The sequence below is a fragment of the Hemitrygon akajei genome, chromosome 11 (genome assembly GCF_048418815.1).
Source record: "Hemitrygon akajei chromosome 11, sHemAka1.3, whole genome shotgun sequence".
Lineage (NCBI taxonomy): Eukaryota > Metazoa > Chordata > Chondrichthyes > Myliobatiformes > Dasyatidae > Hemitrygon > Hemitrygon akajei.
In genome coordinates, this window is record NC_133134.1 from 113,553,813 (window position 1) to 113,564,895 (window position 11,083).

Genomic DNA, 11,083 nt, shown 5'->3' on the forward strand with positions numbered 1-11,083 from the left:
AGTTTAAAGGTAACACGAGAGAGTGGTAGCTGTGTGGAACGAGCTTCTAGTAGAAGTGGTAGAGGCAGGTTTGATATTGTCATTTAAAGTAAAATTGGATAGGTGTATGGACAGGAAAGGAATGGAGGGTTATGGGCTGAGGTCGGTGGGACTAAGTGAGAGTATGCGTTCGGCACGGACTAAAAGGCCTGTTTCTTTTAGTCGAGATGGCCTGTTTCTGTGCTGTAATTGTTATATGGTTATATATAAAATTAATTTCTCTTTCTCACATTTAAGAATCCATTTTTGGGAAAAAAATCCAAGAATTTGATCAACACACACAAAAAGCTGGTGGAACACAGCAGGCCAGGCAGCATCTATAAGGAGAAGCACTGTCGACGTTTTGGGCCGAGACCCTTCGTCAGGACGTGTTGTTTGAATTTCCAGCATCTGCAGATTTCCTTGTGTTTGCTCCAAGAATTTGATGATTATTTTTAAAGATTTACAACGATCATGTAGTAAAGATAAGAATGACAAATGAAGAAAGTTTGGGGTAACAACATTAAAATAGAGGGAAATGAAGCTTATTATAAGATTACACCTTTTCCTTTCTATGGCAATATTCTAGGCTTTCCCTTTTAAACAGAATAAATGAACTAGAAAAGAAGTAAGACAAAATAATCCATGAAAATTTCTGTGGGAAAACGAGAATATAGAACTGCTGATATTCTGAACAGCTATTTGTTAGCTGAATCTCACCAGTCATTGGGATGTGGAGCACAGAAACAAACCCTTCAGCACACCATGTCTACACTAACTCCGCTTGCTCATATTACAACTGTGTCTTTGGATGCATCACCACGTAGCCGACTCATCTGGCAACTAAATAGCAAAGTATGGAATCTTTCAAATTTTAATCTTCTAGAACAGCTGAAATCTTGTGAGTCTTATAAGTACAGTGGACTCTGGTTAACTGGGGCAGACGCTTATTTGGAACAACTCTTCAAAGATTCATTTATTATCAAAGCAATTATCCATATACAACTCTGAAATTTGTCTTCTCCAGATAGCCACGAAACAAAGAAAGAACATGAAAGTTGTGCAGAGAGAAACATCAAACCAACCCTCCCCCCGCACATAAAAGAATGGCATCCCGATCATCAACACCCCCCCCACACACAAATTGGAACAGGAACATCGACCCCCAAAAAACAAACTCTTGAAAGAATTGGGGTATGTCTGCATGGCCACTGTGCTGTTCTGGGTGTCAGATGTGAGCCTCCCCAATGACCAGATCTGTACCAGGTGCATCGAGATACAGCTCCTTAGAGACCGTCTTAGGGAATTGGAGCTGCAGCTCGATTACCTTCAGCTTGTTAGGGAAAGTGAGGATGTAATAGACAGGAGTTACAGGGAGGTAGCCACCCCAAAGCTATAGGAGACAGATAAATGGGTGACTGCCAAGAGGGAAGGGAAAACATCAGATAGTGGAGAGCACCCATGTGGCCATCCCCTTCAACAAAAAGTATTCCATTTTGAGTACCGCTGGGGGTGGGGGACCTACCCAGGGGAAGCAACAGCGGCCATGCCTCTGGCCTGTAGCTCAGAAGGGTAGGGAACCGAAGAGGATGGTAGCAGTAATAGGGGACTGTTTATAGTTAGGGGGTCAGATCGGTGATTCTGTGGACACGAGGAAGAAACACAGATGGTAGTTTGCCTCCCAGACACCAGGATACGTAATGTTTCTTAACTTGTCCACAATATCCTGAAAAGGGAAGGTGAGCAGCCAGAAGTCATGGTACGTTTGGTACCAACGACATGGGTAGAAAAAGGGAGAGGAGGTCCTGAAAACAGAATACAGGAAGTTGAAAAGCAGGACCTAAAAGGAAGTAATCTTCAGACTGCTGCCTGTGCCACACGACAGTGAGGATAGGAATAGATTGAAGTGGAAGATAAATGCATGGCTGAAGAATTGGAGCAAGGGGCAGGGATTCAGATTTCTGGATCACTGGGACTCTTCTGGGACAGACCTGTATAAAAGGAATGGGTTGCACTTGAATCCGAGGGGACCGATATCCTTGCAGGCAGGTTTGCTAAAGCTGTTGGGAATGGCGGGGAATGGGAACCAGTATGATAGAGCTGAGGATGACCCAGCAGGTTTACAAGTCGATGATGAGTGTAATATGAATGTAAGGAAGGACTAGCCAATGATTGGGTACAAATGCAGACAGCACAAAGAGTTAAGTTGTATCACAAAGGCAAAATTCAAAAGGGCGAAGAATGCAGAACTGAAGGTACTGTATTTAAATGCATGTAGTGTTCAGAATGATGTTAATGAATTTGTGGCACAATTAGAGATTGGTCGGTATGATGTTGTGGGCATCACTGAGTTGTGGCTGAAAGAAAGTCATAGCTGGGAGCTCAGTATCAAAAGGATATGCTTTATATCGAAAGGACAGGCAGGAAGGCATAGGCAGTGGTGTGGCTCTGTTGGTAAGAGATGGAATTACATCTTGAGAAAAAGATGGGATAGGGTCAGAGAATGTCAAATCTTTGTGGGTGGAGTTAAGAAACTGCAAGGGTTAAAAAAGAAACCATCATGGGAATCATATATAGGCCTCCAAATAGTATCCAAAATGTGGGGTTGAGATTGCAGAGGGAGCTGGAAAGGGCATGTAATAAGGGTAATGTCACAATTGTAATGGGGGACTACAAGGTGCAAGGGGATTGAGAAAATCAGTGGTGTCACATCACAAGAGAGAATTTGCTGAATGCCTGTGAGATGGCTTTTTAGAGCAGTTTGTGCTTGAGCCTACTCAGGGAAAGGCTGTCTTAGACTGGGTGTTGTGTAATAATCCAGGTTTTATTAGGGAGCTTAAGCTAAAGGAGCCCTTAGGACAGTGATCGTAATATGATTGAATGCATACTGCAGTTTTGAGAGGGAGAAACATAAGTCAGATATATCAGTATCTCAATGGAATATAGTGAATTACAGAGGCATGAGAGAGGAGCTTGCCCGGGTGGATTGGAGGAAGATACTGGTGGGGATGACGGCAGAGTAGAGGTGGCAGAAGTTTCTGGGAATAGTTCACAAGATGCAGGATAGATATGTCCCACATAAGAAGTAGTTCTCAAATGGCAGGGCTAGGCAACCATGGCAGACAAGGAAAGTTAAGGCCTGACTGCATAAAAGCCAAAGGAAAGGCATATGAGGTAGCAAAAGTAACTGGGAAGTTGGATGATTTGGAAGTTTTAAAAATCCAACAAAAGGCAACTAAAAAATCCATAAGAAGGGAAAAGTTGAAATACGAGAGCAAATTAGCCAATAATATAAAACTGGATACTGGAAGTTTTTTCAGTTACATAAAGAGCAAAAGGGAGGTAGGAGTTGATATTGGACCACTCGAAAGTGATGCTGGTGAAGTAGTAAAGGGGGACAAAGAAATGGCAGATGAACTTAATAAGCACTTTGCATTGGTCTTCACTGTGGTAGACACTAACAGTATGCCAGAGGTATGTGAGTGATAGGGAGCAGAATTCCGGGATGGTTCCAGAGGACTGGAAAATTGCAAATGTCTCTCTACTCGTTAAGCAGGCAGGAAGGCAGAAGAAAGAAAATTATAGGCCAGTTAGCCTAACCTCAGTGGCTGGGAAAGTGTTGGAGTCCATTATTAAGGACGAGGTTTTGGGGTACTTGGAGAATAATGATAAAATAAGTCAAAGTCAACATGGTTTCTGTAAAGGGAAGTCTTGCCTGAAATCTGTTAGAATTCTTCGAGGAAGTAACAAGCAGGCTGGCCACAGGGTTTTCAGAAGGCATTTGATAAGGTGATGCACTTGAGGTTGCTTAACAAGACAAAGTTCTGTGGTGTTACAGGAGAGATACTGGCATGGATAGAGGAATGGCTGACAGGCAGGAGGCAGTGAGAGGGAATAAAGGGGGCATTTCTGGTTGGCTGCCAGAGACCATTGGTGTTTCTCAGGGGTCAATGTTAGGACCGCTGCGTTTCACATTGTTTGTCACTGATTTAGATAATGGAATTGATGGCTTTGTGGCAAAGTTTGCAGATGATACGAAGATAGATGGAGGAGCAGGTAGTGCTGAGGAAGCATTGCGATTGCAGCAGGACTTAGACAAATTAGAATGGGCAAAAAAGTGGCAGATGGAATACAGTATTGGGAAATGTATAATAACGCATTTTGTTAAAAGGAATAATAGTGCAGACTATTATCTAAATGGAGAGAAAATTCCAACGTCAGAGGTGCAAAGGGACTTAGCACCTCATGCAAGACTCCCTGAAGGTTAATTTACAGGTTGAGTCTGTGGTAAAGAAGGCAAATGCAATGATGGCATTCATTTCAAGGGGAATAGAATATAAAATAGAATATAAAAGCAAGGAGATAATGCTGAGGTTTCATAAGACACTAGTCAGGCCACACTTGTCAACAGTTTTGAGCCCCATATCTCAGAAAGAGAGAGTCCAGATGAGGTTCTCAAGGATGATTCTGGGATTGAATGGGTTAATGTATGAGAAGCGTTTGGCAGCTTTGGGCCTGTACTCACTGGAATTTAAAATAATGCTGGGGTGGGGGGGGGGGGCATCTCATTGGAACCTACGGAATGTTGAAAGGACCAGATAAGGCAGACATGGAGTAGACGCTTCCTACAGTGGGTGTGTCCAGAACTAGAGGGCACAGCCTCAAAACTGTGGGGCGACCCTTCAGAACAGAGTTTTTTTTCACTAGAGAGTAGTGAATCTGTGGAATGCTCTGCCACAGACATCTGTGGAGGCCCAAACCATGGGTATACTTAAAGCGAAAATTGATAGTTTCCTGATTGTGCAAGGCATCAAAAGTTATGGTGAGAAGGCAGGTGTATGGGGTTGAGTGCGATCTGGGATCAGCCATGATGGAATGGCAGAGCAGACTCGATGGGCTGAATGGCCCAATGCTGTTTCCATGTCCTATGGTCTTATCGTCTCCCCCGCACAAAAAAACTAACAGAACATAATGGAACATCAATCCCCCAACACCCTCCACTCGCACAAAACGTAAAAGAAACTCTTAAAGAACAAAGACAAATTGAGAAAAGAACCACGGTTCCCTTTGTTTATTTGGGATACTAGGCTGCTTAATTGGGGCAGGAGATGGTCAGTCACGTGCACTTGTGTGGACGTTAAACACTACACTGTGCTCAGAGCTAACAGTTGCATGTGCTTGTGTTATGCATTTCGGCTGATGGACGCCGATTCAAGAAGCATTGATTTCCGCCTAACACCCCTCATCAGTTGCAGAGGTAGCTGGAAAGCCACAATCTATATTTGCACGCTTGATACATCAGCAAGGTTAACTGTGAGAGGAATGGGCATTACGCAAGGCACAACAGGGAATATCCCAATAACGAATTCATGAAGGTAAAAATCCAAGTGTTCAGGTGACCTTCAACCAGTGGTTTTCGATTGTTACTGGACAGAACAATGGGCTCATGTTTTTTTATATCAGAGAAGCTAGCTAAGAAGCTGGGTCATGAAGATTTTAAAGCAACAGAGAGTTGGTTGTCTTGGAAAAGTAAGCACCACATTAAGTTCAAGAAGCACACTGTAAGTGCAGAAACATGAAAATCTACAAAACTCCCTGACTTCCTTCAAAAATTTTGTTCAGATGATATCCACAATGCTGATGAAACAGACCTTGTTTTATCGAGCCATGCTCTTTGCTACGAACACACAACATAATGGGTTCAAAATAAGAAATGGATTGCATAATTGTTGTTCAAATATGTCAGGAACTGAGGAAAAGAAATTGTTGCTTATTGGGAAAAGCATTAAACCTTGAAGCTTCAGGGGCTAGGAATGGATGCTTTACTAATTGACCACTATGCCAATGTATACTCGATGAATTCTTCCTCAGTAACCATTACGGACTAATAGTGTTTTCTAGTACAGCAGAAATTTGGTTGTGTTCTAATTTGTTCTGTATTTCATTTAAGCACATAATTTGTTACTCAGTTAAACTGTAGTTTGTCTTTTTTTTAATAACTTTTAATGATTTCCATGAAACTTCAGATAATTGGGGCAATCACTTAATTGGGTCAAAGTGTACTGGTCCTGACGTGTCATGATTAACCGGAATCGCTATCTATATGAAGAGAATAAAAAGGGATTAGTGCAAATGTGTGTTTGATGCTCAGTGCAGAGCTGGTGGGCAGGAGGGTCTGTTTCTGTTCTGTATGACACTGTGATTCAAGATGAAATGTAACTCTTTGTAATTTCTTTGATTAAATTAATACTCAAAAATCAATCAGCCTCAGCTTTGGGTGAACCTAATGACTGAACATCAATAGCATTTTGGGATGAAAAATTCTGAAGATTTACAACTGTCTGAGAAATGCCTTCTCATCTCCCTCCTAAATGTCCTTTATTCTGAGGTTATCACAGTCCCCATCTCTTATTTATAGATTCTCCAACCTGAGGAAATAGCCTGTCCATCCCTTTTCAGAATCTCACATGATCAAAGAGATCACCTTTCAGTATTGTAAATTTAAGTGAATTTAGGTCAAATGTATTTGATCAGTTTTGATAGGACCCCGAGATTAATCCAAAGCAGAAGTTTCTTTCTGAGTCCAGGAAAGGTTTAGAAGTACAGGCACAGTACTGCTGTACATCCATACTATTCCACTTTCCTACGATGGCACCCATCTGTCTCGAAGAACAATAGGTGCATGAATCACTGGAGTGACCTCCCCTGGGCACAAACCTGGGCAGAACGTATGGAGATTCTGGGATGCCCAGTCATCGAGGTCCCACTCTCGGCGTCACCCGTGTAGTCCAAAGGAAAGCAAAGCAACACATTTGGCTGCAGGAGCTGCCAGAAGGATGTTCAGTGATCCAGCCACCTTAGGGACTCCACTCCAGATACTCCCGTACCCTTCATCTCTTCTGAGGCTACCCACCGGGCACTGGGGCTATTTACCCATAGCTGGCGATCTGGTTCACGAGCATTAGGGCATGTCTACACACCGTTGGGCCTACGTGCTAAGTGTGCAGGGGTCAGACCTCCTCCCCATCATTTCTAGTTCAGCCCGAGTCTGAAAGGAGTTCCGTTTCTGTGTGTTGCCAGCAAGGAGTCACCACATGAGGCTTGCTGTTGGAGAGGCTGTGTACGGCAGGGAGAGACTTGCGCATTCAGCTTTCCTTTTCACAAGACTGCTAGCCAGCGGTGGAAGCTGAAAGCGAGAGCAACAAGCACTACCCACTACACTACCATACTAGATGTGTCACAACAACCATTTGACACCATTTGCTCCCTACTGAAGTGAATATATTTTCCATTATAATCTGACATCTTCCTGTCTATATTCAAGCAGATCGCTGTTTTCCTGAGTTTCCAATCAGCTTTACGTCAGCAGCAACTTGAATACTTGACTCTTGGGCATTTAAGTTAAAAATTTTGAATAGCTGAAGGCCTAGTATCGATGCATATCACACCCCTGGAACCACGATCAAAATAAATCTATGCCTATCACTGCAAATGTGCATCTCTGCAAAGTTTAAACTTGAGCCTCAGTTACTTACATAAATAGCCAACGATACCAGCCACATAACATAAAAGATAATGCGATATACTAAGCCTTGCTAATTCATCAACAAGATCTCAGCTGGAGTATTGAATTCATGTCTCTGCTCTCTTCTCACTGCTGCCAACAGGAAAAAGGTACAGGGGCCTCAGGACTCTCACCACCGGTTCAGGAACCATCAGCCACCAGGCTTCTGAATCAAAGAGGATAACCCCATCATTGGAACGTCCCCAAACCAATGGACTCACTTTCAAGGACTCTTCATCTCATGTTCCTGGTATTATTATTGTTATCTATTATTATTATTATTTCTTCTCTTTGTACTTGCCCAGTTTGTTGTCTTCTGCACTCTGGTTGAACGCACTAGTTGGGCGATCTTTCATTGATTCTGTTACGGTTATTATTCTATAGATTTATTGAATATGCTCACGAGAAAATGAATCTCAGTTGTATATGGTAACATATATGTACTTTGATAATAAATTTACTTTGAACTAGTGAGAATGTTACAGCTTTGGTGTTAGAAGAATGGGGTCATGGTAAAAATGTAATGGGCGGAAAAGATGAGACTGCTCTTCTTATCTGAGCGAAGGTTAAGGGGAGATTCAGTAAGAGGTAGTAAAAACTGGAGTAAATAAAAGACTTTTGTTCAATGGCAGAAACATTGTAACAAGGTGAAACAGATTTTAAAATAATTAGTTTGTAATGAATGAACATCAGATTTAAAAAGTGAATGGTGCTAATCAGAAAAAAATTAGGTTTAAGCAGAGGGGCTATTGTGGAAATGGGCCAGCGTTAGAATGGGGAGCTGCTTTGACTCAAGTGGCTATGGCAAGGAGAGGCAGAGGCTAGGGTAAGCTTCTGGTAAGTTTCTTTCTTTCTTGCTGGACATGTTTCCACCAATGCGCAGAGGTGTACTAACCAATCCTTTCAGTTCATGCAAGGCACCAGTTAATAAGTGGCAATGGTAAACTGACAGGTTGTGGGAAGCTTTAATGTTAATATAGTGGTATTTAGGAAGGGACTCTTGCAAGACATTGATTTTAAAGGAAGAGAAAACATCCTTGAACTGAAGCAAAACCAAAATCTAAAACATTCAAATACTTTGTGTAATAGTCTATTTTCTGCAGTGCATAGCTCTGCCCTGTATCCAGTTATTGTTTGACACTGTCTGTAATAAATATTCTGCTGCGTTGGTGTCTGAATCACTTCGTTTTTTTTATTTGCAAACTTGGTTCATTAGCCTGCTCTGCTAACAGCCACGGGACCCAGCGGTAAGAAGGCCACCTCTCATAAACAAGCATTATTTCTGGATAATCTCCTTGAATCATTCCAAACCTTAATCACCACGGCATCCATAATAAAGTGCCTTAGTCACTATTTCCCGACACTAGCTTAAACACAGAAACTGCATAATCAATTCTTAACAGCAATTACACAGCATTCAGCGAATCCCAGATGTGCCCCCACAAATAGAACCCCCTCACTGGGCTCATAGGCAAACTTGTGACCCAGCAGTGAGAAAGCCCCCTTTCATAAAAATATACGACAAGGGTCAGTATGATTTGGGGTTCAGCCAAACAGGAATTTTGTGATGTTGCAATTAAAGAAACCTCGATTTGAGCTAATGCTATGTAAATACTACCCGTACACAATTGTCGGTCGGCAAGAAATAAATATCGTACACCACATAAGATTGTAAAGAAAGTATATTTACAAATTTCAGCTTTATGGAACAGTTTTAGGGGAAAAAAATAGAAAATGACCCACTTCAGTTAACCCACATAAAGTTGGAGCTCATCTTGAAGTTGTCCTTTTTATTCACGCACTGGACCCACAGTCTGTGAGAAACTTTGCTCTAAATCCATCTCGAACAAACGGGCTCCCTCTCAGGAGTATTGGCCCTTCCTCCTTGGAGCCATTTATCTGCACAAAACAGGGACACTCCTTCCCATGGCATTTTCAGCCACCTTCCCTCTTGTCCTCTCCACAGCTCCCACCAAAAAGACCACAAACCCCACCAGTGTCTGTCACAAGTCTGTCTGCACCCAACTCTCTCTACAACCTTCTTCCTATTCCACCCTTCTGACTGGCTGACACAACATTCCCAAGTTGAACATCATACCCCCTTATCCTTAGCTGAAAGCAAGACATTCTACCAGCAGGACACACTGCTTTTGCAGAAGCTACTAAGATGAAATACCTACGGCATAACAGTCGTAATCTTAATCAAGGCATTACACAAGTGTGGCATAACCAGTTTTATAGAACTGCAACATTACCTCGCAGCTCTTGAACTAAGTCCCACCGACCCCACCCTGACTAATGAATCCAACATACCATTTGCCTTCTTCTCATCCTGTCAACTTATGCAGTAACTTTGAGAGACATGGACATGGATCCCAAGGTCCGTCTGATCCTCTACGCTGCTAAGAATCCTATAATTAACCTTGCACTCTGCCTTCAAGTTCAAAGGTTTCAAAGGTACAATTTAATGTCAGAGAAATCTATGCAATATACATCCTGAAATTCTTTTCTTCGCAAACATCCACAAAAACAGAGGGGAGTGCCCCAAAGAATTAATGACAGTTAAATGTTAGAACCCCAACGTCCGCCTCAGCTCCCCTCCCTCCCGCGTATAAACAGCAGCAAGTAACGATCCCCCCTCCCCCCACCGGCAAAAAAAAGCATCGGCACCCACCACCGAGCACTCAAGCATGAGCAAAAGCAACAGCAAAGTCAGAGATTTGCAGTACCCCAAAGACTACTCCTTCACCCGTTATTCGATGTACCACAGGTTTTCTCTCTCCCTAATAAGAGACAGAGAGATGTCTCCGTTTCACAGTGAGAGGGGAGACATAACAAACAATTCGCTGATTTATAATGTTAAACGTCTGTTGCGTCACTTTTCTGAGCTCTGAGCCCAAAGATCTCAGGTCTCTGGGCACCCAGCCAATATCTTCCAGCTCCTTCGACAGACCGGTCTGGGACACTGACCTTCGATCTGCCCGCCTCCAGAACCCCGAGATCCTCGGCCTCCAAAGGCGAGCTGAACTCTTAGGCCGTGACCTTGGCATGTCGGATAATGGCCAGTTGTGAAACCCCGAGTGTGGGTCCCATTCCCCCAAAAAATGAAGTCAGCGTGTAACTCCAGGTCAGGGTCTTCAAAAGAACCCTGATAGGGAAAAATAGAGCTTTTAAAGATGGAAATAGAACTGCTTCTGAAGATGCAAGCAAAGGAGTCGCTGTTTAGCGCCGTTCAGCCTTGCGAAGTGTATCACTTCACACTTTTCCCGATTGAACTCCACTTGCCACATCTCAGGCCAGCACTCCACAATTTAGGACACCTTCTACACCATTCACAGCAACCCAACCTTTATGTCATCTGCAAACTTTCTAACTCACACTTTCACTTCCTCATCTAAGTCATTTATAAATTCATGAAGAGCTGGTGTCCCAAATCAGATCCCTGTAGCCAACTACTAGTCATGGAATAAAAGTCATTCTTTATCTAAAATGCTAAATGGA

General features: G+C 42.8%; 1 long non-coding RNA gene across 2 annotated transcripts in view; it reads left to right on the top strand.

The window, feature by feature from the left end:
• The window catches only part of LOC140735928 (uncharacterized), a 48,074-nt gene extending 39,359 nt beyond the window's left edge, over positions 1 to 8,715 (top strand). The window contains exon 4 of one of the 2 annotated variants that reach the window (XR_012100840.1): positions 7,686 to 8,715. This is a non-coding gene — a long non-coding RNA (uncharacterized lncRNA). Of the gene's footprint in view, positions 1 to 276 lie in introns of both variants that reach the window. The other variant, XR_012100839.1, reaches the window with a different exon arrangement.
• Positions 8,716 to 11,083: the final 2,368 nt, after the last annotated feature.